At 42.4% G+C, this 19,853-nt stretch overlaps 7 non-coding genes across 7 annotated transcripts; all 7 read right to left on the bottom strand.

Moving 5' to 3' along the window:
* Positions 1-875: 875 nt before the first annotated feature.
* Positions 876-947, bottom strand: TRNAE-CUC (transfer RNA glutamic acid (anticodon CUC)). Its single transcript has one exon. It is a non-coding gene; the product is annotated as a tRNA-Glu (tRNA).
* Positions 948-3,688: 2,741 nt separating this feature from the next.
* TRNAE-CUC (transfer RNA glutamic acid (anticodon CUC)) lies at positions 3,689-3,760 on the bottom strand. The gene has a single exon. It is a non-coding gene; the product is annotated as a tRNA-Glu (tRNA).
* A 3,117-nt stretch (positions 3,761-6,877) lies between these two features.
* On the bottom strand, positions 6,878-6,949 carry TRNAE-CUC (transfer RNA glutamic acid (anticodon CUC)). The gene has a single exon. It is a non-coding gene; the product is annotated as a tRNA-Glu (tRNA).
* Positions 6,950-9,675: 2,726 nt separating this feature from the next.
* Positions 9,676-9,747, bottom strand: TRNAE-CUC (transfer RNA glutamic acid (anticodon CUC)). The gene has a single exon. It is a non-coding gene; the product is annotated as a tRNA-Glu (tRNA).
* A 2,718-nt stretch (positions 9,748-12,465) lies between these two features.
* TRNAE-CUC (transfer RNA glutamic acid (anticodon CUC)) lies at positions 12,466-12,537 on the bottom strand. The gene has a single exon. It is a non-coding gene; the product is annotated as a tRNA-Glu (tRNA).
* Positions 12,538-15,277: 2,740 nt separating this feature from the next.
* On the bottom strand, positions 15,278-15,349 carry TRNAE-CUC (transfer RNA glutamic acid (anticodon CUC)). The gene has a single exon. It is a non-coding gene; the product is annotated as a tRNA-Glu (tRNA).
* Positions 15,350-18,073: 2,724 nt separating this feature from the next.
* TRNAE-CUC (transfer RNA glutamic acid (anticodon CUC)) lies at positions 18,074-18,145 on the bottom strand. The gene has a single exon. It is a non-coding gene; the product is annotated as a tRNA-Glu (tRNA).
* Between the last annotated feature and the right edge of the window lie 1,708 nt (positions 18,146-19,853).

Below are 19,853 nucleotides of genomic sequence, written 5' to 3'. Positions count from 1 at the left end.
ACATTCATGTATTCTTTTGCAACTTTTCATGCAATTTGCTTGCACCATTTCAGAGAAATTAAATATTTAAAATGGAAATAAATTGGTAACCGCAATAACAAACAACACTGTACATGCTAATGGGTACATCCATGTAAGCAGTACATACATGCTCAGGAGTCGTTTTTTTGGATCGGTAAATACTTGTCATTTTCCACTTCAGCCATTTTAATTCCCCCCCTTTAAATTATTGAACTGGTTGATGTGTATATATATATATATATATATATATATATATATATATATATATTTCAACCATTATCACCTACAGTAGCATACAGTGCTCCCACTGCAGCAAGGGATTCTGGGAAATGACATGCAATGTTTACTCGCTCATCCCACAACGTGGCGGTATCAAATATAGCGTTTTCCCAGTTATTATATCCCTGCTGGATGTAGGATAATCCCAGCCAAACCCACATACTTATTACATTCCCGTTATGTCACATGTATTATTTCCTGTGAAGGAAGCACTAAGTATATTCCCATTATGGTCACAAATTGGACGATAATGTATTTCCATTATGTCTCCTATTATTTTCCCAGGATATCTCATAGAATACTGTCATCCAAAACCACCTATGGATTGAATGATTGAAAAATATGCCTCGGTTTTGTGCCAAGATTGTCTTTCCCCGACTAGCGTATTCTCTTCTTGGAATATTTCAATTGACATGCTCACTTAATACAATTCTTAACGTCACTTCCATGATCCTTTCAGTTTTATTAATTGAATTAGCAAGAGCTCTGTTTATGCAAATGTAAAAAAAAAGGAAATTCTGTTCAACTTAAGACATGAAAAGAAAAAGAATCATTACGGTTTTCAAAACAAAGCTTTCCCTGACCGGGGATCGAACCCGGGCCGCGGCGGTGAGAGCGCCGAATCCTAACCACTAGACAATCAGGGAGGATGTGTAGTGTAGTGCTCTGTGGTGTGGTGACTATGGGTTTATTTACTGGGGTCTGATGATTCCACGATCATTCTCACCCAATCTTCCACAGCCCCTGGACTCAGAGCTATTTCTGATAACTAGCATTAAACAGTGCACGTTCACAGCCACATTTGCCCTGCAGAAAGTACTGTAAAGCAACCGGCACTGACAGCCACCCACCTCCAAAAGTGGGGGATTAGCTCAAATGGTAGAGCGCTCGCTTAGCATGTAAGAGGTAGCGGGATCTTTAACTTTTTTTGTGTTTAGTCAGTAAGGGAAGTTGTTTCAGATATTCTACTTAGAAATAAAAATTAGATCACTGATTTAAATGATGACTTTACTGTACTGAAGCTTGTTTGTGTTATTGATTGTAGCAAATACATTACAATAACTAAACTAGTGCTAGGCTTTTTACCCCCTCAAAGCTCTGAGACACCAAGGCAGGTGAATATTTCCTCCACCAGAGCTCCAAGAGACACCCACCTCAGCTCATAGACTCAAGAGAAGAAGACGACACACATAAAACCTTCTTGCATTATGTATATTCCAATTATGGTGACAAACTGGATAATATTTCCATTATGTCTCCTATTATTTTTCCATGATGTCTCTTATTATTATTATTATATCATACAGGATGTAGGATACTGTCATCCAAAACCACATCATTATTGAATGATTGAAAATGATGCCTCCATTTTACGTCAAGATTGTCTTGACACTTAGACCCCCAAGATATCAATAGAGCCTCACTTAAAAGACTACATTATTTTTGATTCAAATGGACTTTTATGGTGCAGAAGCCGCATGGCGCCTGTGCCTACAGTGTATGTATTTGTCAGTGTGTCTCTATCTGCATTTCTGTCTCTTGATGGCCAGTCAGCCTGTGTGATGATGTCAGCCTGTCTGTGATGTAAGAGACACATTGTGATATCATCACATACTGTAGACTGGCTGGCAGGTGTAAAGCTTCTAAAAGAGAGAGGGAGAGAGGGAGAAAGAGAGAGAGAGAGAGAGGAGAGGGGGGGAGAGAGAGGAGAGAGGGGGGGAGAGAGAGAGAGAGGAAGAGAGAGAGAGGGGGAGGGGGAGGGGGAGAGAGAGGGGGGGAGAGAGAGAGGAAGAGAGGGAGCAAGCAGCTCCTCCCTCCCATGCAAATCACCTGGAGGGAGAGGAGAGGAGCAAACGGACAGAAGCCTGTGCTGCTTCTAATGGGACAGGATTTGGGGTGCTGTTTCTTGCTCTATCTCCCTCCCTCCCACTGTCTCAGGTGCAGAAAGTTTTCAAGGGAGAGAGGAAAGGAAGGGGAAAATGGAAGCTGAGGAGAGCTGGTCCTGTCCCTCTTGTTGGTAAAGAGGGGGCATCCAGAAAGAGGTAAGGAGATAGTTTTATTTTAATTCAAGAAGGAGTGCCTGGTGGCGAAGCTAGCATGCTCTGTCACACTACAGACCCCTCCCTGTGTGCGTGCGTGTGCGTGTGTGTGCGCGCGCGCGGGTGTCTGTGTCTGCAGGGGGTATCTGTCCCATCCATAGATATCAGGGGTACTGCGGCTGCTGCTGTTCAAACTTTAGCATTAGGCACATCCCTTTGGTGTTACTGTAATAAGCGTTTCTAGTACCATCTTTTTTGCTCTGTTCACCCACATCTTTACATTGCAGATAGTGCTGTGTGTGTGTGTGTGTGTGTGTGTGTGTGTGTGCGTGTGTGCGTGTGTATAGCATGTGTTTGAAACACTATACTGTATCTGCATAGAAAAAAAGCCTTCTTTTAGTAATGTACAGTTCAAATATGAACATGACCCCATCTCATCTCATCCCCTGACTGGATACAAAACATTCATGTATTCTTTTGCAACTTTTCATGCAATTTGCTTGCACCATTTCAGAGAAATTAAATATTTAAAATGGAAATAAATTGGTAACCGCAATAACAAACAACACTGTACATGCTAATGGGTACATCCATGTAAGCAGTACATACATGCTCAGGAGTCGTTTTTTTGGATCGGTAAATACTTGTCATTTTCCACTTCAGCCATTTTAATTCCCCCCCTTTAAATTATTGAACTGGTTGATGTGTATATATATATATATATATATATATATATATATATATATATATATATATATATATTTCAACCATTATCACCTACAGTAGCATACAGTGCTCCCACTGCAGCAAGGGATTCTGGGAAATGACATGCAATGTTTACTCGCTCATCCCACAACGTGGCGGTATCAAATATAGCGTTTTCCCAGTTATTATATCCCTGCTGGATGTAGGATAATCCCAGCCAAACCCACATACTTATTACATTCCCGTTATGTCACATGTATTATTTCCTGTGAAGGATGCACTAAGTATATTCCCATTATGGTCACAAATTGGACGATAATGTATTTCCATTATGTCTCCTATTATTTTCCCAGGATATCTCATAGAATACTGTCATCCAAAACCACCTATGGATTGAATGATTGAAAAATATGCCTCGGTTTTGTGCCAAGATTGTCTTTCCCCGACTAGCGTATTCTCTTCTTGGAATATTTCAATTGACATGCTCACTTAATACAATTCTTAACGTCACTTCCATGATCCTTTCAGTTTTATTAATTGAATTAGCAAGAGCTCTGTTTATGCAAATGTAAAAAAAAAAGGAAATTCTGTTCAACTTAAGACATGAAAAGAAAAAGAATCATTACGGTTTTCAAAACAAAGCTTTCCCTGACCGGGGAGCGAACCCGGGCCGCGGCGGTGAGAGCGCCGAATCCTAACCACTAGACAATCAGGGAGGATGTGTAGTGTAGTGCTCTGTGGTGTGGTGACTATGGGTTTATTTACTGGGGTCTGATGATTCCACGATCATTCTCACCCAATCTTCCACAGCCCCTGGACTCAGAGCTATTTCTGATAACTAGCATTAAACAGTGCACGTTCACAGCCACATTTGCCCTGCAGAAAGTACTGTAAAGCAACCGGCACTGACAGCCACCCACCTCCAAAAGTGGGGGATTAGCTCAAATGGTAGAGCGCTCGCTTAGCATGTAAGAGGTAGCGGGATCTTTAACTTTTTTTGTGTTTAGTCAGTAAGGGAAGTTGTTTCAGATATTCTACTTAGAAATAAAAATTAGATCACTGATTTAAATGATGACTTTACTGTACTGAAGCTTGTTTGTGTTATTGATTGTAGCAAATACATTACAATAACTAAACTAGTGCTAGGCTTTTTACCCCCTCAAAGCTCTGAGACACCAAGGCAGGTGAATATTTCCTCCACCAGAGCTCCAAGAGACACCCACCTCAGCTCATAGACTCAAGAGAAGAAGACGACATACATAAAACCTTCTTGCATTATGTATATTCCAATTATGGTGACAAACTGGATAATATTTCCATTATGTCTCCTATTATTTTTCCATGATGTCTCTTATTATTATTACTGCACCGACACACTTTATTCGAGCAAATACCCAGTATGTACCTGGCAGATACCTGGAATGCGCCACTCCTCACCTCTGACAAGCCCCGTTGCATTTGCCTTCCCAGCCTGGGTTCATGCCTGGCTGATGGGCGGCTGATCTGTTAAATGATAATGATTAGGATTTAATAGGCTGCAATGCTTCGCGTGTCTACCAGATGGCATAAATTCATGAATTGTAATGCAGTATATATATATATATACTGTGCAGTATTGCAGCCAGCGGGAATAAAATGCTTCAATCCCTGCTTGGAAAATAACTCAATGCACTCGGGCAGAAAACAGTCACAAACCTCAATACACCCGGGTATACCCGAATTCGTGGGACTAGCCAAGCTTGAATAAAGTGTGTCGCCAGTGTATATCATACAGGATGTAGGATACTGTCATCCAAAACCACATCATTATTGAATGATTGAAAATGATGCCTCCGTTTTACGTCAAGATTGTCTTGACACTTAGACCCCCAAGATATCAATAGAGCCTCACTTAAAAGACTACATTATTTTTGATTCAAATGGACTTTTATGGTGCAGAAGCCGCATGGCGCCTGTGCCTACAGTGTATGTATTTGTCAGTGTGTCTCTATCTGCATTTCTGTCTCTTGATGGCCAGTCAGCCTGTGTGATGATGTCAGCCTGTCTGTGATGTAAGAGACACATTGTGATATCATCACATACTGTAGACTGGCTGGCAGGTGTAAAGCTTCTAAAAGAGAGAGGGAGAGAGGGAGAAAGAGAGAGAGAGAGAGAGAGAGAGAGGAGAGAGGGGGGGAGAGAGAGGAGAGAGGGGGGGAGAGAGAGAGGAAGAGAGAGAGAGGGGGAGGGGGAGAGAGAGGGGGGGAGAGAGAGAGGAAGAGAGGGAGCAAGCAGCTCCTCCCTCCCATGCAAATCACCTGGAGGGAGAGGAGAGGAGCAAACGGACAGAAGCCTGTGCTGCTTCTAATGGGACAGGATTTGGGGTGCTGTTTCTTGCTCTATCTCCCTCCCTCCCACTGTCTCAGGTGCAGAAAGTTTTCAAGGGAGAGAGGAAAGGAAGGGGAAAATGGAAGCTGAGGAGAGCTGGTCCTGTCCCTCTTGTTGGTAAAGAGGGGGCATCCAGAAAGAGGTAAGGAGATAGTTTTATTTTAATTCAAGAAGGAGTGCCTGGTGGCGAAGCTAGCATGCTCTGTCACACTACAGACCCCTCCCTGTGTGCGTGCGTGTGCGTGTGTGTGCGCGCGCGCGGGTGTCTGTGTCTGCAGGGGGTATCTGTCCCATCCATAGATATCAGGGGTACTGCGGCTGCTGCTGTTCAAACTTTAGCATTAGGCACATCCCTTTGGTGTTACTGTAATAAGCGTTTCTAGTACCATCTTTTTTGCTCTGTTCACCCACATCTTTACATTGCAGATAGTGCTGTGTGTGTGTGTGTGTGTGTGCGTGTGTGCGTGTGTATAGCATGTTTTTGAAACACTATACTGTATCTGCATAGAAAAAAAGCCTTCTTTTAGTAATGTACAGTTCAAATATGAACATGACCCCATCTCATCTCATCCCCTGACTGGATACAAAACATTCATGTATTCTTTTGCAACTTTTCATGCAATTTGCTTGCACCATTTCAGAGAAATTAAATATTTAAAATGGAAATAAATTGGTAACCGCAATAACAAACAACACTGTACATGCTAATGGGTACATCCATGTAAGCAGTACATACATGCTCAGGAGTCGTTTTTTTGGATCGGTAAATACTTGTCATTTTCCACTTCAGCCATTTTAATTCCCCCCCTTTAAATTATTGAACTGGTTGATGTGTATATATATATATATATATATATATATATATATATATATATATATTTCAACCATTATCACCTACAGTAGCATACAGTGCTCCCACTGCAGCAAGGGATTCTGGGAAATGACATGCAATGTTTACTCGCTCATCCCACAACGTGGCGGTATCAAATATAGCGTTTTCCCAGTTATTATATCCCTGCTGGATGTAGGATAATCCCAGCCAAACCCACATACTTATTACATTCCCGTTATGTCACATGTATTATTTCCTGTGAAGGATGCACTAAGTATATTCCCATTATGGTCACAAATTGGACGATAATGTATTTCCATTATGTCTCCTATTATTTTCCCAGGATATCTCATAGAATACTGTCATCCAAAACCACCTATGGATTGAATGATTGAAAAATATGCCTCGGTTTTGTGCCAAGATTGTCTTTCCCCGACTAGCGTATTCTCTTCTTGGAATATTTCAATTGACATGCTCACTTAATACAATTCTTAACGTCACTTCCATGATCCTTTCAGTTTTATTAATTGAATTAGCAAGAGCTCTGTTTATGCAAATGTAAAAAAAAAAGGAAATTCTGTTCAACTTAAGACATGAAAAGAAAAAGAATCATTACGGTTTTCAAAACAAAGCTTTCCCTGACCGGGGATCGAACCCGGGCCGCGGCGGTGAGAGCGCCGAATCCTAACCACTAGACAATCAGGGAGGATGTGTAGTGTAGTGCTCTGTGGTGTGGTGACTATGGGTTTATTTACTGGGGTCTGATGATTCCACGATCATTCTCACCCAATCTTCCACAGCCCCTGGACTCAGAGCTATTTCTGATAAGTAGCATTAAACAGTGCACGTTCACAGCCACATTTGCCCTGCAGAAAGTACTGTAAAGCAACCGGCACTGACAGCCACCCACCTCCAAAAGTGGGGGATTAGCTCAAATGGTAGAGCGCTCGCTTAGCATGTAAGAGGTAGCGGGATCTTTAACTTTTTTTGTGTTTAGTCAGTAAGGGAAGTTGTTTCAGATATTCTACTTAGAAATAAAAATTAGATCACTGATTTAAATGATGACTTTACTGTACTGAAGCTTGTTTGTGTTATTGATTGTAGCAAATACATTACAATAACTAAACTAGTGCTAGGCTTTTTACCCCCTCAAAGCTCTGAGACACCAAGGCAGGTGAATATTTCCTCCACCAGAGCTCCAAGAGACACCCACCTCAGCTCATAGACTCAAGAGAAGAAGACGACACACATAAAACCTTCTTGCATTATGTATATTCCAATTATGGTGACAAACTGGATAATATTTCCATTATGTCTCCTATTATTTTTCCATGATGTCTCTTATTATTATTATATCATACAGGATGTAGGATACTGTCATCCAAAACCACATCATTATTGAATGATTGAAAATGATGCCTCCGTTTTACGTCAAGATTGTCTTGACACTTAGACCCCCAAGATATCAATAGAGCCTCACTTAAAAGACTACATTATTTTTGATTCAAATGGACTTTTATGGTGCAGAAGCCGCATGGCGCCTGTGCCTACAGTGTATGTATTTGTCAGTGTGTCTCTATCTGCATTTCTGTCTCTTGATGGCCAGTCAGCCTGTGTGATGATGTCAGCCTGTCTGTGATGTAAGAGACACATTGTGATATCATCACATACTGTAGACTGGCTGGCAGGTGTAAAGCTTCTAAAAGAGAGAGGGAGAGAGGGAGAAAGAGAGAGAGAGAGAGAGAGAGAGAGGAGAGAGGGGGGGAGAGAGAGGAGAGAGGGGGGGAGAGAGAGAGGAAGAGAGAGAGAGGGGGAGGGGGAGAGAGAGGGGGGGAGAGAGAGAGGAAGAGAGGGAGCAAGCAGCTCCTCCCTCCCATGCAAATCACCTGGAGTGAGAGGAGAGGAGCAGAGGGACAGAAGCCTGTGCTGCTTCTTATGGGACAGGATTTGGGGTGCTGTTTCTTGCTCTATCTCCCTCCCTCCCACTGTCTCAGGTGCAGAAAGTTTTCAAGGGAGAGAGGAAAGGAAGGGGAAAATGGAAGCTGAGGAGAGCTGGTCCTGTCCCTCTTGTTGGTAAAGAGGGGGCATCCAGAAAGAGGTAAGGAGATAGTTTTATTTTAATTCAAGAAGGAGTGCCTGGTGGAGAAGCTAGCATGCTCTGTCACACTACAGACCCCTCCCTGTGTGCGTGCGTGTGCGTGTGTGTGCGCGCGCGCGGGTGTCTGTGTCTGCAGGGGGTATCTGTCCCATCCATAGATATCAGGGGTACTGCGGCTGCTGCTGTTCAAACTTTAGCATTAGGCACATCCCTTTGGTGTTACTGTAATAAGCGTTTCTAGTACCATCTTTTTTGCTCTGTTCACCCACATCTTTACATTGCAGATAGTGCTGTGTGTGTGTGTGTGTGTGTGTGTGTGTGTGTGCGTGTGTGCGTGTGTATAGCATGTGTTTGAAACACTATACTGTATCTGCATAGAAAAAAAGCCTTCTTTTAGTAATGTACAGTTCAAATATGAACATGACCCCATCTCATCTCATCCCCTGACTGGATACAAAACATTCATGTATTCTTTTGCAACTTTTCATGCAATTTGCTTGCACCATTTCAGAGAAATTAAATATTTAAAATGGAAATAAATTGGTAACCGCAATAACAAACAACACTGTACATGCTAATGGGTACATCCATGTAAGCAGTACATACATGCTCAGGAGTCGTTTTTTTGGATCGGTAAATACTTGTCATTTTCCACTTCAGCCATTTTAATTCCCCCCCTTTAAATTATTGAACTGGTTGATGTGTATATATATATATATATATATATATATATATATATATATATATTTCAACCATTATCACCTACAGTAGCATACAGTGCTCCCACTGCAGCAAGGGATTCTGGGAAATGACATGCAATGTTTACTCGCTCATCCCACAACGTGGCGGTATCAAATATAGCGTTTTCCCAGTTATTATATCCCTGCTGGATGTAGGATAATCCCAGCCAAACCCACATACTTATTACATTCCCGTTATGTCACATGTATTATTTCCTGTGAAGGATGCACTAAGTATATTCCCATTATGGTCACAAATTGGACGATAATGTATTTCCATTATGTCTCCTATTATTTTCCCAGGATATCTCATAGAATACTGTCATCCAAAACCACCTATGGATTGAATGATTGAAAAATATGCCTCGGTTTTGTGCCAAGATTGTCTTTCCCCGACTAGCGTATTCTCTTCTTGGAATATTTCAATTGACATGCTCACTTAATACAATTCTTAACGTCACTTCCATGATCCTTTCAGTTTTATTAATTGAATTAGCAAGAGCTCTGTTTATGCAAATGTAAAAAAAAAAGGAAATTCTGTTCAACTTAAGACATGAAAAGAAAAAGAATCATTACGGTTTTCAAAACAAAGCTTTCCCTGACCGGGGATCGAACCCGGGCCGCGGCGGTGAGAGCGCCGAATCCTAACCACTAGACAATCAGGGAGGATGTGTAGTGTAGTGCTCTGTGGTGTGGTGACTATGGGTTTATTTACTGGGGTCTGATGATTCCACGATCATTCTCACCCAATCTTCCACAGCCCCTGGACTCAGAGCTATTTCTGATAACTAGCATTAAACAGTGCACGTTCACAGCCACATTTGCCCTGCAGAAAGTACTGTAAAGCAACCGGCACTGACAGCCACCCACCTCCAAAAGTGGGGGATTAGCTCAAATGGTAGAGCGCTCGCTTAGCATGTAAGAGGTAGCGGGATCTTTAACTTTTTTTGTGTTTAGTCAGTAAGGGAAGTTGTTTCAGATATTCTACTTAGAAATAAAAATTAGATCACTGATTTAAATGATGACTTTACTGTACTGAAGCTTGTTTGTGTTATTGATTGTAGCAAATACATTACAATAACTAAACTAGTGCTAGGCTTTTTACCCCCTCAAAGCTCTGAGACACCAAGGCAGGTGAATATTTCCTCCACCAGAGCTCCAAGAGACACCCACCTCAGCTCATAGACTCAAGAGAAGAAGACGTCACACATAAAACCTTCTTGCATTATGTATATTCCAATTATGGTGACAAACTGGATAATATTTCCATTATGTCTCCTATTATTTTTCCATGATGTCTCTTATTATTATTATATCATACAGGATGTAGGATACTGTCATCCAAAACCACATCATTATTGAATGATTGAAAATGATGCCTCCGTTTTACGTCAAGATTGTCTTGACACTTAGACCCCCAAGATATCAATAGAGCCTCACTTAAAAGACTACATTATTTTTGATTCAAATGGACTTTTATGGTGCAGAAGCCGCATGGCGCCTGTGCCTACAGTGTATGTATTTGTCAGTGTGTCTCTATCTGCATTTCTGTCTCTTGATGGCCAGTCAGCCTGTGTGATGATGTCAGCCTGTCTGTGATGTAAGAGACACATTGTGATATCATCACATACTGTAGACTGGCTGGCAGGTGTAAAGCTTCTAAAAGAGAGAGGGAGAGAGGGAGAAAGAGAGAGAGAGAGAGAGAGAGAGAGAGAGGAGAGAGGGGGGGAGAGAGAGGAGAGAGGGGGGGAGAGAGAGAGAGGAAGAGAGAGAGAGGGGGAGGGGGAGAGAGAGGGGGGGAGAGAGAGAGGAAGAGAGGGAGCAAGCAGCTCCTCCCTCCCATGCAAATCACCTGGAGGGAGAGGAGAGGAGCAAACGGACAGAAGCCTGTGCTGCTTCTAATGGGACAGGATTTGGGGTGCTGTTTCTTGCTCTATCTCCCTCCCTCCCACTGTCTCAGGTGCAGAAAGTTTTCAAGGGAGAGAGGAAAGGAAGGGGAAAATGGAAGCTGAGGAGAGCTGGTCCTGTCCCTCTTGTTGGTAAAGAGGGGGCATCCAGAAAGAGGTAAGGAGATAGTTTTATTTTAATTCAAGAAGGAGTGCCTGGTGGCGAAGCTAGCATGCTCTGTCACACTACAGACCCCTCCCTGTGTGCGTGCGTGTGCGTGTGTGTGCGCGCGCGCGGGTGTCTGTGTCTGCAGGGGGTATCTGTCCCATCCATAGATATCAGGGGTACTGCGGCTGCTGCTGTTCAAACTTTAGCATTAGGCACATCCCTTTGGTGTTACTGTAATAAGCGTTTCTAGTACCATCTTTTTTGCTCTGTTCACCCACATCTTTACATTGCAGATAGTGCTGTGTGTGTGTGTGTGTGTGTGTGTGTGTGCGTGTGTGCGTGTGTATAGCATGTGTTTGAAACACTATACTGTATCTGCATAGAAAAAAAGCCTTCTTTTAGTAATGTACAGTTCAACTATGAACATGACCCCATCTCATCTCATCCCCTGACTGGATACAAAACATTCATGTATTCTTTTGCAACTTTTCATGCAATTTGCTTGCACCATTTCAGAGAAATTAAATATTTAAAATGGAAATAAATTGGTAACCGCAATAACAAACAACACTGTACATGCTAATGGGTACATCCATGTAAGCAGTACATACATGCTCAGGAGTCGTTTTTTTGGATCGGTAAATACTTGTCATTTTCCACTTCAGCCATTTTAATTCCCCCCCTTTAAATTATTGAACTGGTTGATGTGTATATATATATATATATATATATATATATATATTTCAACCATTATCACCTACAGTAGCATACAGTGCTCCCACTGCAGCAAGGGATTCTGGGAAATGACATGCAATGTTTACTCGCTCATCCCACAACGTGGCGGTATCAAATATAGCGTTTTCCCAGTTATTATATCCCTGCTGGATGTAGGATAATCCCAGCCAAACCCACATACTTATTACATTCCCGTTATGTCACATGTATTATTTCCTGTGAAGGAAGCACTAAGTATATTCCCATTATGGTCACAAATTGGACGATAATGTATTTCCATTATGTCTCCTATTATTTTCCCAGGATATCTCATAGAATACTGTCATCCAAAACCACCTATGGATTGAATGATTGAAAAATATGCCTCGGTTTTGTGCCAAGATTGTCTTTCCCCGACTAGCGTACTCTCTTCTTGGAATATTTCAATTGACATGCTCACTTAATACAATTCTTAACGTCACTTCCATGATCCTTTCAGTTTTATTAATTGAATTAGCAAGAGCTCTGTTTATGCAAATGTAAAAAAAAAAGGAAATTCTGTTCAACTTAAGACATGAAAAGAAAAAGAATCATTACGGTTTTCAAAACAAAGCTTTCCCTGACCGGGGATCGAACCCGGGCCGCGGCGGTGAGAGCGCCGAATCCTAACCACTAGACAATCAGGGAGGATGTGTAGTGTAGTGCTCTGTGGTGTGGTGACTATGGGTTTATTTACTGGGGTCTGATGATTCCACGATCATTCTCACCCAATCTTCCACAGCCCCTGGACTCAGAGCTATTTCTGATAACTAGCATTAAACAGTGCACGTTCACAGCCACATTTGCCCTGCAGAAAGTACTGTAAAGCAACCGGCACTGACAGCCACCCACCTCCAAAAGTGGGGGATTAGCTCAAATGGTAGAGCGCTCGCTTAGCATGTAAGAGGTAGCGGGATCTTTAACTTTTTTTGTGTTTAGTCAGTAAGGGAAGTTGTTTCAGATATTCTACTTAGAAATAAAAATTAGATCACTGATTTAAATGATGACTTTACTGTACTGAAGCTTGTTTGTGTTATTGATTGTAGCAAATACATTACAATAACTAAACTAGTGCTAGGCTTTTTACCCCCTCAAAGCTCTGAGACACCAAGGCAGGTGAATATTTCCTCCACCAGAGCTCCAAGAGACACCCACCTCAGCTCATAGACTCAAGAGAAGAAGACGACATACATAAAACCTTCTTGCATTATGTATATTCCAATTATGGTGACAAACTGGATAATATTTCCATTATGTCTCCTATTATTTTTCCATGATGTCTCTTATTATTATTATTATATCATACAGGATGTAGGATACTGTCATCCAAAACCACATCATTATTGAATGATTGAAAATGATGCCTCCGTTTTACGTCAAGATTGTCTTGACACTTAGACCCCCAAATTTCAATAGAGCCTCACTTAAAAGACTACATTATTTTTGATTCAAATGGACTTTTATGGTGCAGAAGCCGCATGGCGCCTGTGCCTACAGTGTATGTGTTTGTCAGTGTGTCTCTATCTGCATTTCTGTCTCTTGATGGCCAGTCAGCCTGTGTGATGATGTCAGCCTGTCTGTGATGTAAGAGACACATTGTGATATCATCACATACTGTAGACTGGCTGGCAGGTGTAAAGCTTCTAAAAGAGAGAGGGAGAGAGGGAGAAAGAGAGAGAGAGGAGAGAGGGGGGGAGAGAGAGGAGAGAGAGGAGAGAGGGGGGGAGAGAGAGGGGGGAGAGAGAGAGAGGAAGAGAGGGGGAGGGGGAGAGAGAGGGGGGGAGAGAGAGAGGAAGAGAGGGAGCAAGCAGCTCCTCCCTCCCATGCAAATCACCTGGAGGGAGAGGAGAGGAGCAAACGGACAGAAGCCTGTGCTGCTTCTAATGGGACAGGATTTGGGGTGCTGTTTCTTGCTCTATCTCCCTCCCTCCCACTGTCTCAGGTGCAGAAAGTTTTCAAGGGAGAGAGGAAAGGAAGGGGAAAATGGAAGCTGAGGAGAGCTGGTCCTGTCCCTCTTGTTGGTAAAGAGGGGGCATCCAGAAAGAGGTAAGGAGATAGTTTTATTTTAATTCAAGAAGGAGTGCCTGGTGGCGAAGCTAGCGTGCTCTGTCACACTACAGACCCCTCCCTGTGTGCGTGCGTGTGCGTGTGTGTGCGCGCGCGCGGGTGTCTGTGTCTGCAGGGGGTATCTGTCCCATCCATAGATATCAGGGCTACTGCGGCTGCTGCTGTTCAAACTTTAGCATTAGGCACATCCCTTTGGTGTTACTGTAATAAGCGTTTCTAGTACCATCTTTTTTGCTCTGTTCACCCACATCTTTACATTGCAGATAGTGCTGTGTGTGTGTGTGTGTGTGTGTGTGTGTGTGTGTGTGCGTGTGTGCGTGTGTATAGCATGTGTTTGAAACACTATACTGTATCTGCATAGAAAAAAAGCCTTCTTTTAGTAATGTACAGTTCAAATATGAACATGACCCCATCTCATCTCATCCCCTGACTGGATACAAAACATTCATGTATTCTTTTGCAACTTTTCATGCAATTTGCTTGCACCATTTCAGAGAAATTAAATATTTAAAATGGAAATAAATTGGTAACCGCAATAACAAACAACACTGTACATGATAATGGGTACATCCATGTAAGCAGTACATACATGCTCAGGAGTCGTTTTTTTGGATCGGTAAATACTTGTCATTTTCCACTTCAGCCATTTTAATTCCCCCCCTTTAAATTATTGAACTGGTTGATGTGTATATATATATATATATATATATATATATATATATATATATATATATTTCAACCATTATCACCTACAGTAGCATACAGTGCTCCCACTGCAGCAAGGGATTCTGGGAAATGACATGCAATGTTTACTCGCTCATCCCACAACGTGGCGGTATCAAATATAGCGTTTTCCCAGTTATTATATCGCTGCTGGATGTAGGATAATCCCAGCCAAACCCACATACTTATTACATTCCCGTTATGTCACATGTATTATTTCCTGTGAAGGAAGCACTAAGTATATTCCCATTATGGTCACAAATTGGACGATAATGTATTTCCATTATGTCTCCTATTATTTTCCCATGATATCTCATAGAATACTGTCATCCAAAACCACCTATGGATTGAATGATTGAAAAATATGCCTCGGTTTTGTGCCAAGATTGTCTTTCCCCGACTAGCGTATTCTCTTCTTGGAATATTTCAATTGACATGCTCACTTAATACAATTCTTAACGTCACTTCCATGATCCTTTCAGTTTTATTAATTGAATTAGCAAGAGCTCTGTTTATGCAAATGTAAAAAAAAAAGGAAATTCTGTTCAACTTAAGACATGAAAAGAAAAAGAATCATTACGGTTTTCAAAACAAAGCTTTCCCTGACCGGGGATCGAACCCGGGCCGCGGCGGTGAGAGCGCCGAATCCTAACCACTAGACAATCAGGGAGGATGTGTAGTGTAGTGCTCTGTGGTGTGGTGACTATGGGTTTATTTACTGGGGTCTGATGATTCTACGATCATTCTCACCCAATCTTCCACAGCCCCTGGACTCAGAGCTATTTCTGATAAGTAGCATTAAACAGTGCACGTTCACAGCCACATTTGCCCTGCAGAAAGTACTGTAAAGCAACCGGCACTGACAGCCACCCACCTCCAAAAGTGGGGGATTAGCTCAAATGGTAGAGCGCTCGCTTAGCATGTAAGAGGTAGCGGGATCTTTAACTTTTTTTGTGTTTAGTCAGTAAGGGAAGTTGTTTCAGATATTCTACTTAGAAATAAAAATTAGATCACTGATTTAAATGATGACTTTACTGTACTGAAGCTTGTTTGTGTTATTGATTGTAGCAAATACATTACAATAACTAAACTAGTGCTAGGCGTTTTACCCCCTCAAAGCTCTGAGACACCAAGGCAGGTGAATATTTCCTCCACCAGAGCTCCAAGAGACACCCACCTCAGCTCATAGACTCAAGAGAAGAAGACGACACACATAAAACCTTCTTGCATTATGTATATTCCAATTATGGTGACAAACTGGATAATATTTCCATTATGTCTCCTATTATTTTTCCATGATGTCTCTTATTATTATTATATCATACAGGATGTAGGATACTGTCATCCAAAACCACATCATTATTGAATGATTGAAAATGATGCCTCCGTTTTACGTCAAGATTGTCTTGACACTTAGACCCCCAAATTACAATAGAGCCTCACTTAAAAGACTACATTATTTTTGATTCAAATGGACTTTTATGGTGCAGAAGCCGCATGGCGCCTGTGCCTACAGTGTATGTGTTTGTCAGTGTGTCTCTATCTGCATTTCTGTCTCTTGATGGCCAGTCAGCCTGTGTGATGATGTCAGCCTGTCTGTGATGTAAGAGACACATTGTGATATCATCACATACTGTAGACTGGCTGGCAGGTGTAAAGCTTCTAAAAGAGAGAGGGAGAGAGGGAGAAAGAGAGAGAGAGAGAGGAGAGAGGGGGGGAGAGAGAGGAGAGAGAGGAGAGAGGGGGGGAGAGAGAGGGGGGAGAGAGAGAGAGGAAGAGAGAGAGAGGGGGAGGGGGAGAGAGAGGGGGGGAGAGAGAGAGGAAGAGAGGGAGCAAGCAGCTCCTCCCTCCAATGCAAATCACCTGGAGGGAGAGGAGAGGAGCAAACGGACAGAAGCCTGTGCTGCTTCTAATGGGACAGGATTTGGGGTGCTGTTTCTTGCTCTATCTCCCTCCCTCCCACTGTCTCAGGTGCAGAAAGTTTTCAAGGGAGAGAGGAAAGGAAGGGGAAAATGGAAGCTGAGGAGAGCTGGTCCTGTCCCTCTTGTTGGTAAAGAGGGGGCATCCAGAAAGAGGTAAGGAGATAGTTTTATTTTAATTCAAGAAGGAGTGCCTGGTGGCGAAGCTAGCGTGCTCTGTCACACTACAGACCCCTCCCTGTGTGCGTGCGTGTGCGTGTGTGTGCGCGCGCGCGGGTGTCTGTGTCTGCAGGGGGTATCTGTCCCATCCATAGATATCAGGGCTACTGCGGCTGCTGCTGTTCAAACTTTAGCATTAGGCACATCCCTTTGGTGTTACTGTAATAAGCGTTTCTAGTACCATCTTTTTTGCTCTGTTCACCCACATCTTTACATTGCAGATAGTGCTGTGTGTGTGTGTGTGTGTGTGTGTGTGTGTGTGCGTGTGTGCGTGTGTATAGCATGTGTTTGAAACACTATACTGTATCTGCATAGAAAAAAAGCCTTCTTTTAGTAATGTACAGTTCAAATATGAACATGACCCCATCTCATCTCATCCCCTGACTGGATACAAAACATTCATGTATTCTTTTGCAACTTTTCATGCAATTTGCTTGCACCATTTCAGAGAAATTAAATATTTAAAATGGAAATAAATTGGTAACCGCAATAACAAACAACACTGTACATGCTAATGGGTACATCCATGTAAGCAGTACATACATGCTCAGGAGTCGTTTTTTTGGATCGGTAAATACTTGTCATTTTCCACTTCAGCCATTTTAATTCCCCCCCTTTAAATTATTGAACTGGTTGATGTGTATATATATATATATATATATATATATATTTCAACCATTATCACCTACAGTAGCATACAGTGCTCCCACTGCAGCAAGGGATTCTGGGAAATGACATGCAATGTTTACTCGCTCATCCCACAACGTGGCGGTATCAAATATAGCGTTTTCCCAGTTATTATATCCCTGCTGGATGTAGGATAATCCCAGCCAAACCCACATACTTATTACATTCCCGTTATGTCACATGTATTATTTCCTGTGAAGGAAGCACTAAGTATATTCCCATTATGGTCACAAATTGGACGATAATGTATTTCCATTATGTCTCCTATTATTTTCCCAGGATATCTCATAGAATACTGTCATCCAAAACCACCTATGGATTGAATGATTGAAAAATATGCCTCGGTTTTGTGCCAAGATTGTCTTTCCCCGACTAGCGTATTCTCTTCTTGGAATATTTCAATTGACATGCTCACTTAATACAATTCTTAACGTCACTTCCATGATCCTTTCAGTTTTATTAATTGAATTAGCAAGAGCTCTGTTTATGCAAATGTAAAAAAAAAGGAAATTCTGTTCAACTTAAGACATGAAAAGAAAAAGAATCATTACGGTTTTCAAAACAAAGCTTTCCCTGACCGGGGATCGAACCCGGGCCGCGGCGGTGAGAGCGCCGAATCCTAACCACTAGACAATCAGGGAGGATGTGTAGTGTAGTGCTCTGTGGTGTGGTGACTATGGGTTTATTTACTGGGGTCTGATGATTCCACGATCATTCTCACCCAATCTTCCACAGCCCCTGGACTCAGAGCTATTTCTGATAACTAGCATTAAACAGTGCACGTTCACAGCCACATTTGCCCTGCAGAAAGTACTGTAAAGCAACCGGCACTGACAGCCACCCACCTCCAAAAGTGGGGGATTAGCTCAAATGGTAGAGCGCTCGCTTAGCATGTAAGAGGTAGCGGGATCTTTAACTTTTTTTGTGTTTAGTCAGTAAGGGAAGTTGTTTCAGATATTCTACTTAGAAATAAAAATTAGATCACTGATTTAAATGATGACTTTACTGTACTGAAGCTTGTTTGTGTTATTGATTGTAGCAAATACATTACAATAACTAAACTAGTGCTAGGCTTTTTACCCCCTCAAAGCTCTGAGACACCAAGGCAGGTGAATATTTCCTCCACCAGAGCTCCAAGAGACACCCACCTCAGCTCATAGACTCAAGAGAAGAAGACGACACACATAAAACCTTCTTGCATTATGTATATTCCAATTATGGTGACAAACTGGATAATATTTCCATTATGTCTCCTATTATTTTTCCATGATGTCTCTTATTATTATTATTATATCATACAGGATGTAGGATACTGTCATCCAAAACCACATCATTATTGAATGATTGAAAATGATGCCTCCATTTTACGTCAAGATTGTCTTGACACTTAGACCCCCAAGATATCAATAGAGCCTCACTTAAAAGACTACATTATTTTTGATTCAAATGGACTTTTATGGTGCAGAAGCCGCATGGCGCCTGTGCCTACAGTGTATGTATTTGTCAGTGTGTCTCTATCTGCATTTCTGTCTCTTGATGGCCAGTCAGCCTGTGTGATGATGTCAGCCTGTCTGTGATGTAAGAGACACATTGTGATATCATCACATACTGTAGACTGGCTGGCAGGTGTAAAGCTTCTAAAAGAGAGAGGGAGAGAGGGAGAAAGAGAGAGAGAGAGAGAGAGAGAGGAGAGGGGGGGAGAGAGAGGAGAGAGGGGGGGAGAGAGAGAGAGAGGAAGAGAGAGAGAGGGGGAGGGGGAGGGGGAGAGAGAGGGGGGGAGAGAGAGAGGAAGAGAGGGAGCAAGCAGCTCCTCCCTCCCATGCAAATCACCTGGAGGGAGAGGAGAGGAGCAAACGGACAGAAGCCTGTGCTGCTTCTAATGGGACAGGATTTGGGGTGCTGTTTCTTGCTCTATCTCCCTCCCTCCCACTGTCTCAGGTGCAGAAAGTTTTCAAGGGAGAGAGGAAAGGAAGGGGAAAATGGAAGCTGAGGAGAGCTGGTCCTGTCCCTCTTGTTGGTAAAGAGGGGGCATCCAGAAAGAGGTAAGGAGATAGTTTTATTTTAATTCAAGAAGGAGTGCCTGGTGGCGAAGCTAGCATGCTCTGTCACACTACAGACCCCTCCCTGTGTGCGTGCGTGTGCGTGTGTGTGCGCGCGCGCGGGTGTCTGTGTCTGCAGGGGGTATCTGTCCCATCCATAGATATCAGGGGTACTGCGGCTGCTGCTGTTCAAACTTTAGCATTAGGCACATCCCTTTGGTGTTACTGTAATAAGCGTTTCTAGTACCATCTTTTTTGCTCTGTTCACCCACATCTTTACATTGCAGATAGTGCTGTGTGTGTGTGTGTG

The sequence above is a fragment of the Ascaphus truei genome, unplaced genomic scaffold (assembly GCF_040206685.1).
Source record: "Ascaphus truei isolate aAscTru1 unplaced genomic scaffold, aAscTru1.hap1 HAP1_SCAFFOLD_637, whole genome shotgun sequence".
Classification (NCBI taxonomy): domain Eukaryota; kingdom Metazoa; phylum Chordata; class Amphibia; order Anura; family Ascaphidae; genus Ascaphus; species Ascaphus truei.
The sequence above is the reverse complement of the archived record's forward strand: the minus strand, read 5'-3'. Positions and strand labels throughout refer to the sequence as shown.